Source organism: Lepidochelys olivacea (genome assembly GCF_965140295.1).
Source record: "Lepidochelys olivacea isolate rLepOli2 genome assembly, chromosome: 1".
NCBI classification, from domain to species: domain Eukaryota; kingdom Metazoa; phylum Chordata; order Testudines; family Cheloniidae; genus Lepidochelys; species Lepidochelys olivacea.
This window is the reverse complement of record NC_140411.1, coordinates 54,989,597-55,003,187: the sequence shown is the minus strand read 5'-3', so window position 1 is coordinate 55,003,187 and position 13,591 is coordinate 54,989,597.

The window sequence follows — 13,591 nt, the reverse complement described above, 5'->3', positions numbered from 1 at the left end:
AATTGGACCCCTGCCCCATAGACCCTATCGACCCCCTCACCCCTTTACAGCGAGCTGGCTGCATGAACTGCAGCCGGTATGCTTCCAAACCGCGCCAAGGAAACATCTATACATGCTCGTGCTCCACACCCTTCATGCCCTCACCCTAGTGTCCCGCCCCGACACAAAGTGGCGAGACCTTCTGCCACCTTTGGAGGGTGAGCAGCCCCGGTGGGCCAGCCTATATTCCACCTTGGTTCGGAGGCCCATCGGGGACATCAGTTGGCAGCTCCTTCACGGAGCCATGAGCACGGGCATGTACTTGGCGCGGTTCAACCCCATCCCAGATACTTGTCCCTTTTGCGGTGTGAGGGAAACCCTGGCGCACGTATATTTGGAGTGCGCCAGGTTGCAGCCCCTGTTCCGGCTCCTCACAAATCTCCTATTACGTTTTTGGTTGCATTTTTCCCCTCACCTTTTTATTTATGCACTCTCCATCTATGGCCTCACAAAGTCGCAGGATCTCCTAGTTAACCTCCTCCTGGCCCTGGCTAAAATGGCCATCTATAAAACCAGAGAGGAGGTTGGCCAATGGAGTTTCCTGTGACTGTGGGGCTGTTTTCCAATCCTCGGTCCGTTCACGTATCCGGGTGGAGTTCCTCTGAGCTGTGTCCACCGACTCCCTTGATGCTTTTGAGGAGCCGTGGGCACTGTCTGAGGCTCTCTGCTCGGCGTCCCCGTCCGGCTCCCTTTGTTTTGACCCTTTGATTGGGGGAGAGAGTAAGGGGCCCCAGCCATTGCTGCTGCAGACACCACCACCTTAGAGGGGTCCTTTCACACGTGGGTGCACATGCCCCGCCCCCCGGGTTGTCCACCCCACAGCCTGCCCCTTTTGTTGGGTGCTTTCAGAGGAGGGAATTGTTGGTGACACTCGGCCGTGGCGCCAGGTAACTCGAGGGGGTGGCAGACCTTGAGAGTCGATGAAGCCCCCTCGCTCTGGACCACCAGGTAACTCGGAAGGGTGGAAGACCACGAGAGTTGAGGAAGCCCCCCGCTCTGGGCCCAGGCAAGCTTGAACACTTCCCTCCCCTGAAGCTAATGAGAAAACAATTGTGACTGGTTGCTGTGTTACACATTGCATATGCTGTTTTGTTTTGTAAGTGTGTTATGCAAATAAAAAAATACCTTTTTTGCTTCAAAAAAAAATTACTCTCCTATAGCCATCTGGCGTGACCCTGTCACTATATCAATGGTGATACATTAAGATTGCAAAGCCAAGCACTCAAAAATTAGAAAATACCAGAATTAAGACTGCCTCTTCTATGCCAGCGTGGGCCCCTTGTGTGTATGAATTATGATACAGTCTTTAGTTACATGATTACATGAGATCTTCTCCCATAGGACCCCTACCTCATTCAGTGCACAGGATGGACCTGCTCTGGGGATGAATCAAGATTGTGTTCTGGTACGGTTGAATATGCCTTGTAAATACAAATATTTTATTGGAAGCATAAAGCTCTATGAGTATTGCTTCAAATATGCTACAAAGTATGCCAGCTGGAGTCTTTCTGAATCTGTCTCAGTTACAGGAAAGCATTTCTTTAATAAATCTTAACATTTGCAAACTGGCATTTATTCTGGTTTTGCTGATATGAAGCTACCTTGCCAGCCAGTCCTAGCAACAATACACTGAACCAGTAGGTTTTTCCTGATATTTGAGTATTTGCTCTTTTGTAATACAGCTTTACTAATTCTTGCTATGTCTTTCTTGCTTAGAACTGTTATTCTGTAGTGTCAAACTGTACAATTTATGCTTTTAAGAGACAAATGAAGGAACAGAGGTGTACTGTTTTTGCATCCATTTAAGGCATTTGCCTTCTCAGTAAGCTCGAGCACTAAGTTTTCATTTAAGCTCTCACCTGCCCTTTGCTACATGCAGAGCCATACATGGGAAAACAGACTTAATAAATCAATAAGGTTTGATTTAGGTTATTATTTGACCTTGCTTTTTCTTAGGAACGCAGTGAATGTAATTTTATCTTATACTGGGACACAGCATCGTATAAATAAATAAATCCTAATATTTCCAAGGGCATAATGTAAGTTCTTAACTCTGTCCAACTGCATTTTGAAATAACAAACAGTGTATTCATCTGCCTTTATAAAGTAAAAAAGTAGATGACATTTGGAACACTTCCTCAGCAGGGTCTTCTTTTAAAATCTTAAGTTTTAGAAAGGATTTCCCCCCCAATTTTGCTTTTCAATAGGAAAAAGACCTACCCCACCCTCAAAATATGACAGGTGAAAAATTATAACGGCTAAGACAGAGCTCACTAAATAATTACAAGTCTAATAGGGCTGTACCCTTGTTGAGTGATGCATGTATCACATTAGAAAACCAATTTCTAATGGCTCCATGAATATACTGTTCCTTTTAGTTTCTGTACTTAGTGTAATCTTTTATATGCTTGTTATTCTAGTCTCCAGTACTTCATATTAGATGCTTTATATAATTCAGCAGTCATTTATTTAAATAATGAACTCCTTAGTGTTTCCATTAGTGACAATGGATATTGTGCTAGAATAATCCAAATTCCATTCCTAAAGACTGTCTGTAGCTCAGCTCTGTCCATGAAGGCAAATGTTCCAAGGAAGGCCTGAGGAAATCATCTGGCATTATGATCTCAGAAGAATCCTTATTGAGGTTGCAGGAACAAACCATCCCAATGTGTAGAAATAATATTAAATATGGCAGGCGACCAGCTTGGCTTAACAGTGAAATCCTTGCTGATCTTAAACACAAAAAAGAAGCTAACACAAAGTGGAAGATTGGACAAATGACCAGGGAGGAGTATAAAAATATTGCTCAGGCATGCAGGAGCGAAATCAGAAAGTCCAAATCATACTTGGAGTTGCAGCTAGCAAGCGATGTTAAGAGTAACAAGAAGGGTTTCTTCAAGTATATTAGCAACAAGAAGAAGGTCAAGGAAAGTGTGGGCCCCTTACTGAATGCAGGAGGTAACCTAGTGACAGAGGATGTGGAAAAAGCTAATGTACCTAATGCTTTTTTTGCCTCTGTCTTCATGAACAAGGTCAGCTCCCAGACTACTGCACTGGGCAACACAGCATGGGGAGGAGGTGACCAGCCCTCTGTAGAGAAAGAAGTGGTTCAGGACTATTTAGAAAAGCTGGACGAGCACAAGTCCATGGGGCTGGATGCGCTGCATCTAAGAGTGCTAAAGGAGTTGGTGGCTGTGATTGCAGAGCCATTGCCCATTATATTTGAAAATTCATGGCGATCGGGGGAGGTCCCAGCTGACTGGAAGAAGACTAATGTTGTGCCCATCTTTAAAAAAGGGAAGGAGGAGGATCTGAGGAACTACAGACCAGTCAGCCTCACCTCAGTCCCTGGAAAAATCACAAAGCAGGTCCTCGAGGAATCAATTCTGAAGCACTTAGAGGAGAGAAAAGTGATCAGGAACAGTCAGCATGGATTCACCAAGGGCAAGTCATGCCTGACTAATCTAATTGTCTTCTATGATGAGATAACTGGCTCTGTGGATGCGGGGAAAGCAGTAGACGTGGTGTTCCTTGACTTTAGCAAATCTTTTGACATGGTCTCCCACAGTATTCTTGCCAGTAAGTTAAAGAAGTATGGGCTGGATGAATGGACTATAAGGTGGATAGAAAGCTGGCTAGATCGTCGGGCTCAACAGGTAGTGATCAATGGCTCCATGTCCAGTTGGCAGCCAGTATTAAGCAAAATGCCCTAAGGGTTGGTCCTGGGGCCGGTTTTGTTCAATATCTTCATTAATGATCTGGATCATTAAGGATGGCATTGATTGCACCCTCAGCAAGTTTGCAGATGACACTAAACTGGGAGGAGTGGTAGAAACGCTGGAAGGTAGGGATAGGATACAGAGGGACCTAGACAAATTAGAGAATTGGGCCAAAAGAAATCTGATGAGGTTCAACAAGGACAAGTACAGAGTCCTGCACTTAGGACGGAAGAATCCCATGCACTACTACAGAATAGGGACCGAGCGGCTATGCAACAGTTCTGCAGAAAAGTACCTAGGAGTCACAATGGATGAGAAGCTGGATATGAGTCGACAGTGTGCCCTTGTTGCCAAGAAGGCTAAGGGAATATTGGGCTGTATAAGTAGGAGCATTGTCAGCAGATCGAGGGACGTGATCATTCCCCTCTATTTGGCATTGGTGAGGCCTCATCTGAAGTACTGTGTCCAGTTTTGGGCCCCACTCCACAAGAGGGATGTGGAAAAATTGGAAAGAGTCCAGCGGAGGACAACAAAAATGATTAGGGGGCTAGAGCACATGACTTATGAGGATAGGCTGAGGGAACTGGGATTATTTAATCTGCAGAAGAGAAGAATGAGGGGGGATTTGATAGCTGCTTTCACCTACCTGAAAGGAGGTTCCAGAGAGGATGGATCTAGACTGTTCTCAGTGGTAGAAGATGACAGAATGAGGAGTAATGGTCTCAAGTTGTATTGGGGCAGGTGTAGGTTGGATATTAGGAAAAACTTTTTCACCAGGAAGGTAGTGAAGCACTGGAATGGGTTACCTAGGGAGGTGGTGGAATCTCCTTCCTTAGAAAGTTTTTAAGGTCAGGCTTGACAAAGCCCTGGCTGGGATGATTTAGTTGGAGATTGGCCCTGCTTTGAGCAAAGGGTTGGACTAGATGGCCTCCTGAGGTCCCTTCCAACCCTGATATTCTATGATCTCCTTGCAGTCATAGTAGTTTTATAGAGCATTCCATGTATTTTTAGTGAAGTACATAGCCATAGTTTCAGAGTAACTGCAGCTCTGACCCCTCTGTGGTCTGGTCAAGGGATGCCCCACTTAGATCTCAGGCCTTCAGCTGTCAGCTCGCTGTAGGCAGGGAACTACATCCCACTACCTCCTGACCAGAGATTTAGGCTGCAGTTCCCCTGCAATTTACTGTGATTTATCCCAGCAGGTTTGAACCTAGTCCTGCACCTGCAGTTTGCTCTCTCAACAGCTCTGACACTGAATCTCAGCAACCAACCAGCTTTCACAAAGCAAAGTACCTTTGTCTGAGGACAAAAGCCATATAGAGAAAATATATCAAAACCAATAAAAAGGTCTAAACAAGTTAGGCTTACCTAGTGTCAACCATCTCCCACATGGAGACCCTGGCAAGTTCCAGCCCTTATATCCCTTTGAGCTGGGTTAGTCCCTTTGGTTAAGGGTTCATGTCAGTTTGCAGATCAAGAAGGATACCCCTCTGTCAGCTTAGGCTAACACTTCTATATTCTTCAGGGCTTTTGGTCTCAGTCTTCCTGGAAGAGAGAGAACCTGTCACGGCCCCTTTCCCCCAGGGGCTAGAGCTTCAAAGGTTGGGTCTCTGCATAAACAGCCTTGGGATTTTGCATCACTCACCTACACCTGATTCCATATTCCACAGGGAACCCACTCAGTGAGCAGGAATGCACAAATACAACATGGATTGATGCAAAGGTCTATGAATATTCTACAAACCAATATTGTCTGGACCATCTCAGTAGAATAGTCCTTGAAATGTACATGCTTCCAAGGTCTGGCTCACAAGCATACAGATAACATTTATAAAGTTGATACAAAATAGACTCAAAGATATGCCAGAACTCCTTCCATTGTGCACCGAAGGGATTCATTTCAAGAGCATCTGGAACGAGAGGCACAGAAATGGGAGAGGAATGAGTGTCTGACCTGCTCCCCCTTTCCTTGTCCCATGAAAAACCTCTCAGCAGACCTCTTGCAGGTAGGAGCTTCCTGGGCTTTGAAGGTCTGGGGACTAGCAGGGTTGCAACTTTCCATCTTACGCTACATAAAACTGGTGGGTTGAGGTGCAGTGATGTCAGAGAGCTAGATTCTGCCCCTCTTACTCAGGATAAGCAGTATTTTACTCTGCAAATAATCCCACTGAAACAGGCAATAAATGTATGGGTGACGGAGTCCAATCCTCGGGTATGAACTCAACTCAATCTACAGCTATTATACTGGTTTCAGAGTAGCAGCCGTGTTAGTCTGTATCCGCAGAAAGAAAAGGAGGACTTGTGGCACCTTAGAGACTAACAAATTTATCTGAGCATAAGCTTTCGTGAGCTACAGCTCACTTCATCGGATGCATTCTCACAAAAGCTTATGCTCTTATTTGAGCATAAGCTTTTGTGAGAATGCATCCGATGAAGTTAGCTGTAGCTCACGAAAGCTTATGCTCAGATAAATTTGTTAGTCTCTAAGGTGCCACAAGTCCTCCTTTTCTTTTTGCAGCTAATATACTGTATCGGCTAATGCTAGTTTTCCACAGTGGATCCATGCAGATGGGCACAGATTTAGAAGGCTGAATCCTCTACATCCCCACCCACTTCTTCCTATAGAATTTCTACCAGCTGAAACTAGCCCAGTTCCCTGCCTCTAAGGGTGTGCCATTTAGCTGAACGAAATACCTACCCAAGATGTTCTTGTAAATTCCTTCAACATTAAGGATGATTTTTGAAATGCTGGATACCCTTTTTTATTCTCTGCTTGATATACAAAACCTCTTCTATTGTCTTTTCCCCTCACTTTCATTGAGTGGTTTTACTAGCCATGAACAAAGAGGAGTTAGTGAAGGGATTATAGTGTGTGGTGAATTTATGGAGTAATACAGTCACTCTTAAAAGAATGAGCATTGCTGAAAAGATAGCAAGAAACCAGGGGGGGAAAAAAGAGCCATTCTGCCTATAGCTGGAGAGGAAGGAGCTAGAACCTATAATAGTCAGGAGTCCGGTGGCACCTTAAAGACTAACAGATTTATTTGGGCAAAAGCTTTTGTGGGTAAAAACCCCACTTCTTCAGATGTAGTCGTCTTTAAGGTGCCACCAGACTCCTCGTTGTTTTTGTGGATACAGACTAACATGGCTACCCCTCTGACACTTGGTATAATAGTCAGCTACAGGAATACAAAAATTGCCATTTTAGCCTTTCTTCTGGATTTAAAGTGCCAGCTACCACAGCAGAGCATGCTAGGAAATATACCCCTCTGTAAAAAGAGGGAATTTAAGCCTTAAATGGTATCTGTGACTGGGCAATCAGAGGGGGAAAATAATACTGTCTAAGAAGGACTAAAACAGTGATTCTCAAACTTTTGTACTGGTGACCCCTTTCACATAGCAAACCTCTGAGTGTGAACCTCCTTATATATTAAAAACACATTTTTATATATTTAACACCATTATAAATGCTAGAGGCAAAGCGGGTTTTGGGGTGGAGGCCGACAGCTCATGACCCCCCCACATAATAACCTCCCGATCCCCAGTTTGAGAGCCCCTGGATTAAAGATACCAACACCATAGGGTGAGGGATCTTGGTATAAATTATTCTGGTATTATTAATAGAAAAAGTATCTGTGTCCTTGATTTTTGGGTCTATTGTATTTGATTATCAAAAATCTGTTAAAAAACCCCAAAACCAAACCACCCACTTTCAACACTTGAAACTCACCATTACACTGGACCTGCAGTATCTGGACCTGTATCTTTCTGGGTCAAGTTGGGCTTGCCCTTGTCTAAAGCAATCCTTGGCTACATCTCCAGAATTCTCTTACTGTAAATGCAGAGCATAGCACCTAGTTAGGAGCTGAAACCATGGTAAAACTAAGACGAAAGGAGCTACCTCACTCATTAATAATGACAAACAGGCCCCAGTCCTGCAACTGACAGCACACCAGTCCTTCTGTGATTTTATCCCTTGGCTTTACTGTGGCTCCATGTAGATGCAGCAGGCCACCTGGTTGCTAGCAGCTGAAGGGTCAGAGACTTAAAATGCAGCAGTAGCATCCAATGGTGCAAGTAAGGGCTGGGACCTTATTGTGCTAGGTATTGTACACACAGGAAGAGGTGGGGTTAGTTTCACAGGGGGAATTTAGTGACACTAGTGTCACTAAACCCAGCTAAACCCAGGGTTGTGAGTTCAATCCTTGAGAGGGCCATTTTGGGATCTGGGGCAAAAATTGGGGATTGATCCTGCTTTGAGCAGGGGGTTGGACTAGATGACCTCCTGAGGTCCCTTCCAACCCTAATATTCTATGATTCTATGACACAGGAATACTGAATTGCTCAGCATTGCAACATCTAACTTGTAGGTGCCTTGCTGCCTTGTGGAATTCACAACCCTGAGTTGGGTGCCCAGGCTTCCCACCCACTGCATAGGGAGAGTTAGGGATTCACAGATGCCAGAATACTGAGCAGGGTGCCACTTTTCTGGCCCAATTAATGTTTAAGTATTTCCCATAAAATGGAACTGCTTCAACAAGGAGAGGGGCCCACCTCAGAGTATTCTACTGCTTGAGGTGCTCACTGTAGCAGGGAGGGAGCTGGGCTCTGGCGGAGTGGGGATTTGAACCTATATCTCCCACATCATGTGTAAGTGCTTTAACCAATGGGGTTTTGGGTGGGAGACACTAGTATCACCAAATTTTGCACAGGTTAGGTGTGCTCTGAGCACACCAAGTAGCTTATGTCCAGCACTTGAGATAGGTGGGGAAATGCCTTGTTTCTGAATCCTGCTAGGGTTGAGGTATGCATTAGGCACCGAGCAGCTCAGTGGTGTCAGGACTTAGGTGGCTGTGCATTTACCCACTGATAGAAATGTAGGCATCTAGGGGACTTTTCCAGTGGAATTTAGGCACCGACAGGGTTGGATGGCAGCTGAGCAGGGCTTTTGGGAATGCCAGCAGTGCCCTAAATATTGGATTAGGTGCTTAAAAGGACAGCTAGGCACCTAAATCCCCCATGTGGATATAGGCCTTGGCTATTAAATTAAACTGAAATAAATATAAATGAAATAAATATTTTTGTAAAATATGGTAAATCTGTGACTAGCAAGGCCCTGACCTAGCAAAGAACTTAAGCACGTACTAATTTTGTACCCTACAACCATGCCTACAATTAAGCACGTGCTTAAGTGCTGGGCTGGATTGGGGCCTAAATGGCAGCAGTTACTAACTACTTTGTAAATGAAGGTATAAAGTACATTAGCTCTCTGTCATATTAGATCCTGCGCCAAAGTTCTGTGAAATCAGTGGTTTGACTCCAATGGGCTTTGGATGACCCTTAGTTGATTCTTATCTAAAACAAACCTTACAAACTGAAAACATCCTACTCCCATTTGACAACTTGTGTGAAAAATAAATTAAGCTCCATCACATCAATGGGTTTTAAAAGCTCAAGATGAAGCTAATGTCTCCCAGACTCTTTCCCCCTCATCGACCAGCACATTCACACAAATACCATTCAACCCTGAGCCTTTCCACTAACACAAGCGTAGCTGTGTTGAAACAATATGGAGAGTGTGAGAGAAGACACAGATTAAAAGGAGAAAAGAAGTTACAAAACGGTGATGAAAAATGCTGCTGCAGTTGATTTGGGATTAGGACAAAAATGAAAGCAAAACAGACAAGAAGAAAGACACTGATCAGGAGGGCCTGGCAGAATGTGGCACTTGTATTGTGCTGCCTAAAATAAAAGAGAGGAAGGCTGTGGAAGGAGGGTGCAGGTGGCTGACAGGAAAGGAGTGGGCACAATAACAGTAAAAAAATTGGAATGAAGTAAAGCCTGTGCAGATGATGGAGATTCTGAAAGGGGTTGAATAAAACGAGGACGCCTATTGAAAATATAAAGCCAAAAGGATGTGGATAGAAAGTCAGACGTACAGCCAATTATGTAAAAAAGAGCTGATAGTAGATAATGCAGCATTAAATGAAATAAAAGAAAACCCCATAACAAATAAAGATTGAAATCTTTAAATGCACACGTCAAGAAATTAATTGAATGGACAGATATGTTCGTAAGATTTCAAATTAATTTACTGCCTGAACACCTATGAGACAAGTTTAATTAAAGCACATTTAGATAGGTACCAGGTGCTCAGCTTTTCTCCTGCCTAGTTTATAAGCAGTTTTTTAAAGAGCTGAATAATTTTAGACCCATATTAATGTTTGTAGTTCTGCAAGCTATGTGGATGAAGATCTACAGAGAACAGGAAGTAATCTCTCCCAAATATGCATAACTGATTAGTTAACAAGGTGCATTATAGGAGATCTTTACTTTCCTCCTCAAGCATTATGATATAGACAGAGAAAGGATAACTAAATAAAGGGAATTACTTAATGCCTTATCTGCATCCCTATATGATGTCCATCATAAGATCTCAGCCAGTATGCTTCAAAACAAAAATGAATTGGAAAAACTACAAACAAGTCATTAAAAGATAAGCAGTCCAATCTCACTCCCATTGAAGGCAATGGCATAAATCCCATTGCTTTTAATTGACTTGATCTTGTGTCCACTAAAGCGCTCAGTGACTTTAATGGTGCAGGGTCAGTGTGAGCAGGATTGGTTCAAGTGGCAGGACTAAGTGAATATTCTTAATCTGAATTAAATAAATCAACCTAAAATAGATCATATCATCATTAGAAGGTGATTTTGTCTTAATTGTCATCCAGAGTAGATTGAAGTTTCATGCTGTGGCATTAACTATCTTGCACTTGGCAGGATGCGCTATACACTAGCCCATTCTCCTCATCCACATCGGTATAGTGTTTAGTGATGGTGAACACATACACTACTCGGTGTTAGACACAATGGTACTGAGGATGCCTACTAGTTGCCTTTGTTAACAAGCATTTCCAATTTTATTTGGATCTTTCCAAGAGCTATAAGGATAGTAAGGCACTGAGACGGGTTACCAAGGGAGGTGGTGGAATTACCCTCATTGGGGGTTTTTAAAAACAGGTTAGACAAACACCTGTCAGGGATGCTCTTGGTATATTTGGTCCTGCCTCAGCACACAGGGGCTGAACTAGATGACCTGAAGTCCTTTATAGCCCTACATTTTCCTGATTCAGATTCTAATATGAATGGAATAGAACACTTTGACAAATAAATGGGTCTCTCCATTTTAGAGATGAAGAACCTAATGTTTGGCTGGTAGTAAAGGCACAGAAGGTCCCTCCATGTGGCTATTCCCTGCCTATGTGGACATAAGGGGTCAGCCAGCTCTGTGGCTCTGTCCCCAACTTCCCTGGACCTCACTGCAGCATTCCTTCTGTCGTCCTTCTGCACAAAGTCCGGGGGCAGGAGCAGTTTGGGGAAGCCCTAACAGGAGAGTTCTAATGGAGTCATGCTGTCAGAGTGCATGCAGGACCGGGGGAATGGCTGTGGAGACTCAATCCACACAGAAAGCATCAGCTTCTATACTGAATTCCATACAGAGCAACAGAAAATAAAATAAGCCGAATATGATCCAATGAACTAAGTGGGTAAGTGTCATTATTAGAGTAACATTCCATGGTAACCCCGATACATTATAGACTGTTGATAGCAGACCCGGGAAGGTTCAACCAGAGTTGTGTATTACAGGATCTATTACAGTATATCTAATGAATTATTATCGCATGCCAAAGATAAGAAAAAATTGCTCTCCTGGGACCAGAGTCTCAGTGCAGCTTGGTCACAGCTCATGAACGGAACCCTTGTTGGGGATGCAGGTGGATAGTCTTATAATTAAAAAAAAAATAAAGTCATGTCCTAATGTTCTAGCATGTATTCAGTTTTGATCATAATTGTTTAATGAATCTACCAGGGCCTAGATTCTATAGAAGGCTGAAATATATTGCTGTAACTTTTCTAACAGAATAATAATTGACTAATGGGTGGATGAACCCCTGTGGCCAGGCAAAACAGCTTGCAGGGTAGCGTGCCATTTTTTCTACTATTTTGATTTTTAGAAACTTGTTCTTGATATAATATTGTGATATTAAGTAAAACAAACAGCATTATTGCTTTCTTTTGATATCCCACTATTAAATCCTACTTAAAAGCCTTGTTTTGTGGGCTTATGTAGGTTTTAAGCAGTACATAGGCCTTCTACTAGCCACCTACATTGGGGTAAATTTCATATTATGGCCCTGATCCTGCAGCTGGATCTGCGCAAGTGGATCATAGAATCTTAGAAGATTAGGGTTTGAAGAGACCTCAGGAGGTCATCTAGTCCAACCCCCTGCTCAAAGCAGGACCAACACCAACTAAATCATCCTAGTCAGGGCTTTCTCAAGCCGGGACTTAAAAACCTCTAAGGATGGAGATTCCACCACCTCCCTAGGTAACCCATTCCAGTGCTTCACCACCCTCCTAGTGAAATAGTTTTTCCTAATATCCAACCTAGACCTCTCCCACTGCAACTTGAGGCCATTGCTCCTTCTTCTGTCATCTACCTTCACTGAGAACAGACTAGCTCCATCCTCTTTGGAACCCCACCTTCAGGTTGTTGAAGGCTGCTATCAAATCCCCCCTCACTCTTCTCTTCTGCAGACTAAATAACCCCAGTTCCCTCAGCTCTCCTCGTAAGTCATGTGTTCCAGTCCTCTAATCATTTTTGTTGCCCTCCATTGGATTCTCTCCAACTTGTCCACATCCTTTCTGGAGTGGGGGGCCCAAAATCGGATGCAATACTCCAGATGTCACCTCACCAGTGCCAAATAGAGGGGAATAATCACTTCCCTTGATCTGCTGGCAACGCACCAACTAATGCAGCCCAATATGCCATTAGCCTTCTTGGCAACAAGGGCACACTGTTGGCTGATATCCAGCTTCTCATCCACTGTAATCCCCGGGTCCTTTTCTGAAGGACTGCCACTTAGCCAGTCTGTCCCCAGCCTGTAGCAGTGCATGTCATTCTTCCATCCTAAGTGCAGGACTCTGCACTTGTCCTTGTTGAACTTCATCAGATTTCATTTGGCCCAATCCTCCAATTTGTCTACTTCACTCTGGACCCTATCCCTACCCTCCAGCATATTTACCTCTCACCCCATCTTAGTGTCATCTGTGAACTTGCTGAGGGTGCAATCCATCCCATCATCCAGATCATTAATGAAGATGTTGAACAAAACTGGCCCCAGGACTGACCCCGGGGCACTCCGCTTGATATCGGCTGCCAACTAGACATCGAGCCTTTGATCACTACCTGTTGAGCCCGACACTCTAGCCAGCTTTCTATCCACCTTATAATCCATTCATCCAATCCATACTTCTTTAACTTGCTGGCAGGAATACTGTGGGAGACCTTATCAAAAGCTTTGCTAAAGTCAAGGTATATCACGTCCACTGCTTTCCCCATATCCACAGAGCCAGTTATCTCATCATAGAAGGCAGTCAGGTTGGTCAGGTATGACTTGTCCTTGGTGAATCCATGTTGATTGTTCCTGATCACCTTCCTCTCCTCCAAGTGCTTCAAAATGGATTCCTTGGGAACCTGCTCCATGATTTTTTTGGGGGACTGAGGTGAGGCTAACTGGTCTGTAGTTCCCCAGATTCTCCTTCTTCCCTTTTTTTAAAGATGGGCACTGTATTTGCCTTTTTCCAATCATCCGGGACCTCCCCCGATCACCACAAGTTTTCAAAGATAATGGCCAATGGCTCTGCAATCATATCGGCCAACTCTCTCAGCACCCTCGGATGCATTGGATCCAGCCCCAAGGACTTGTGCATGTCAAGCTTTTCTAAATAGTCCTTAACCTGTTCTTTCACCACTTAGGGCTGCTCAACTC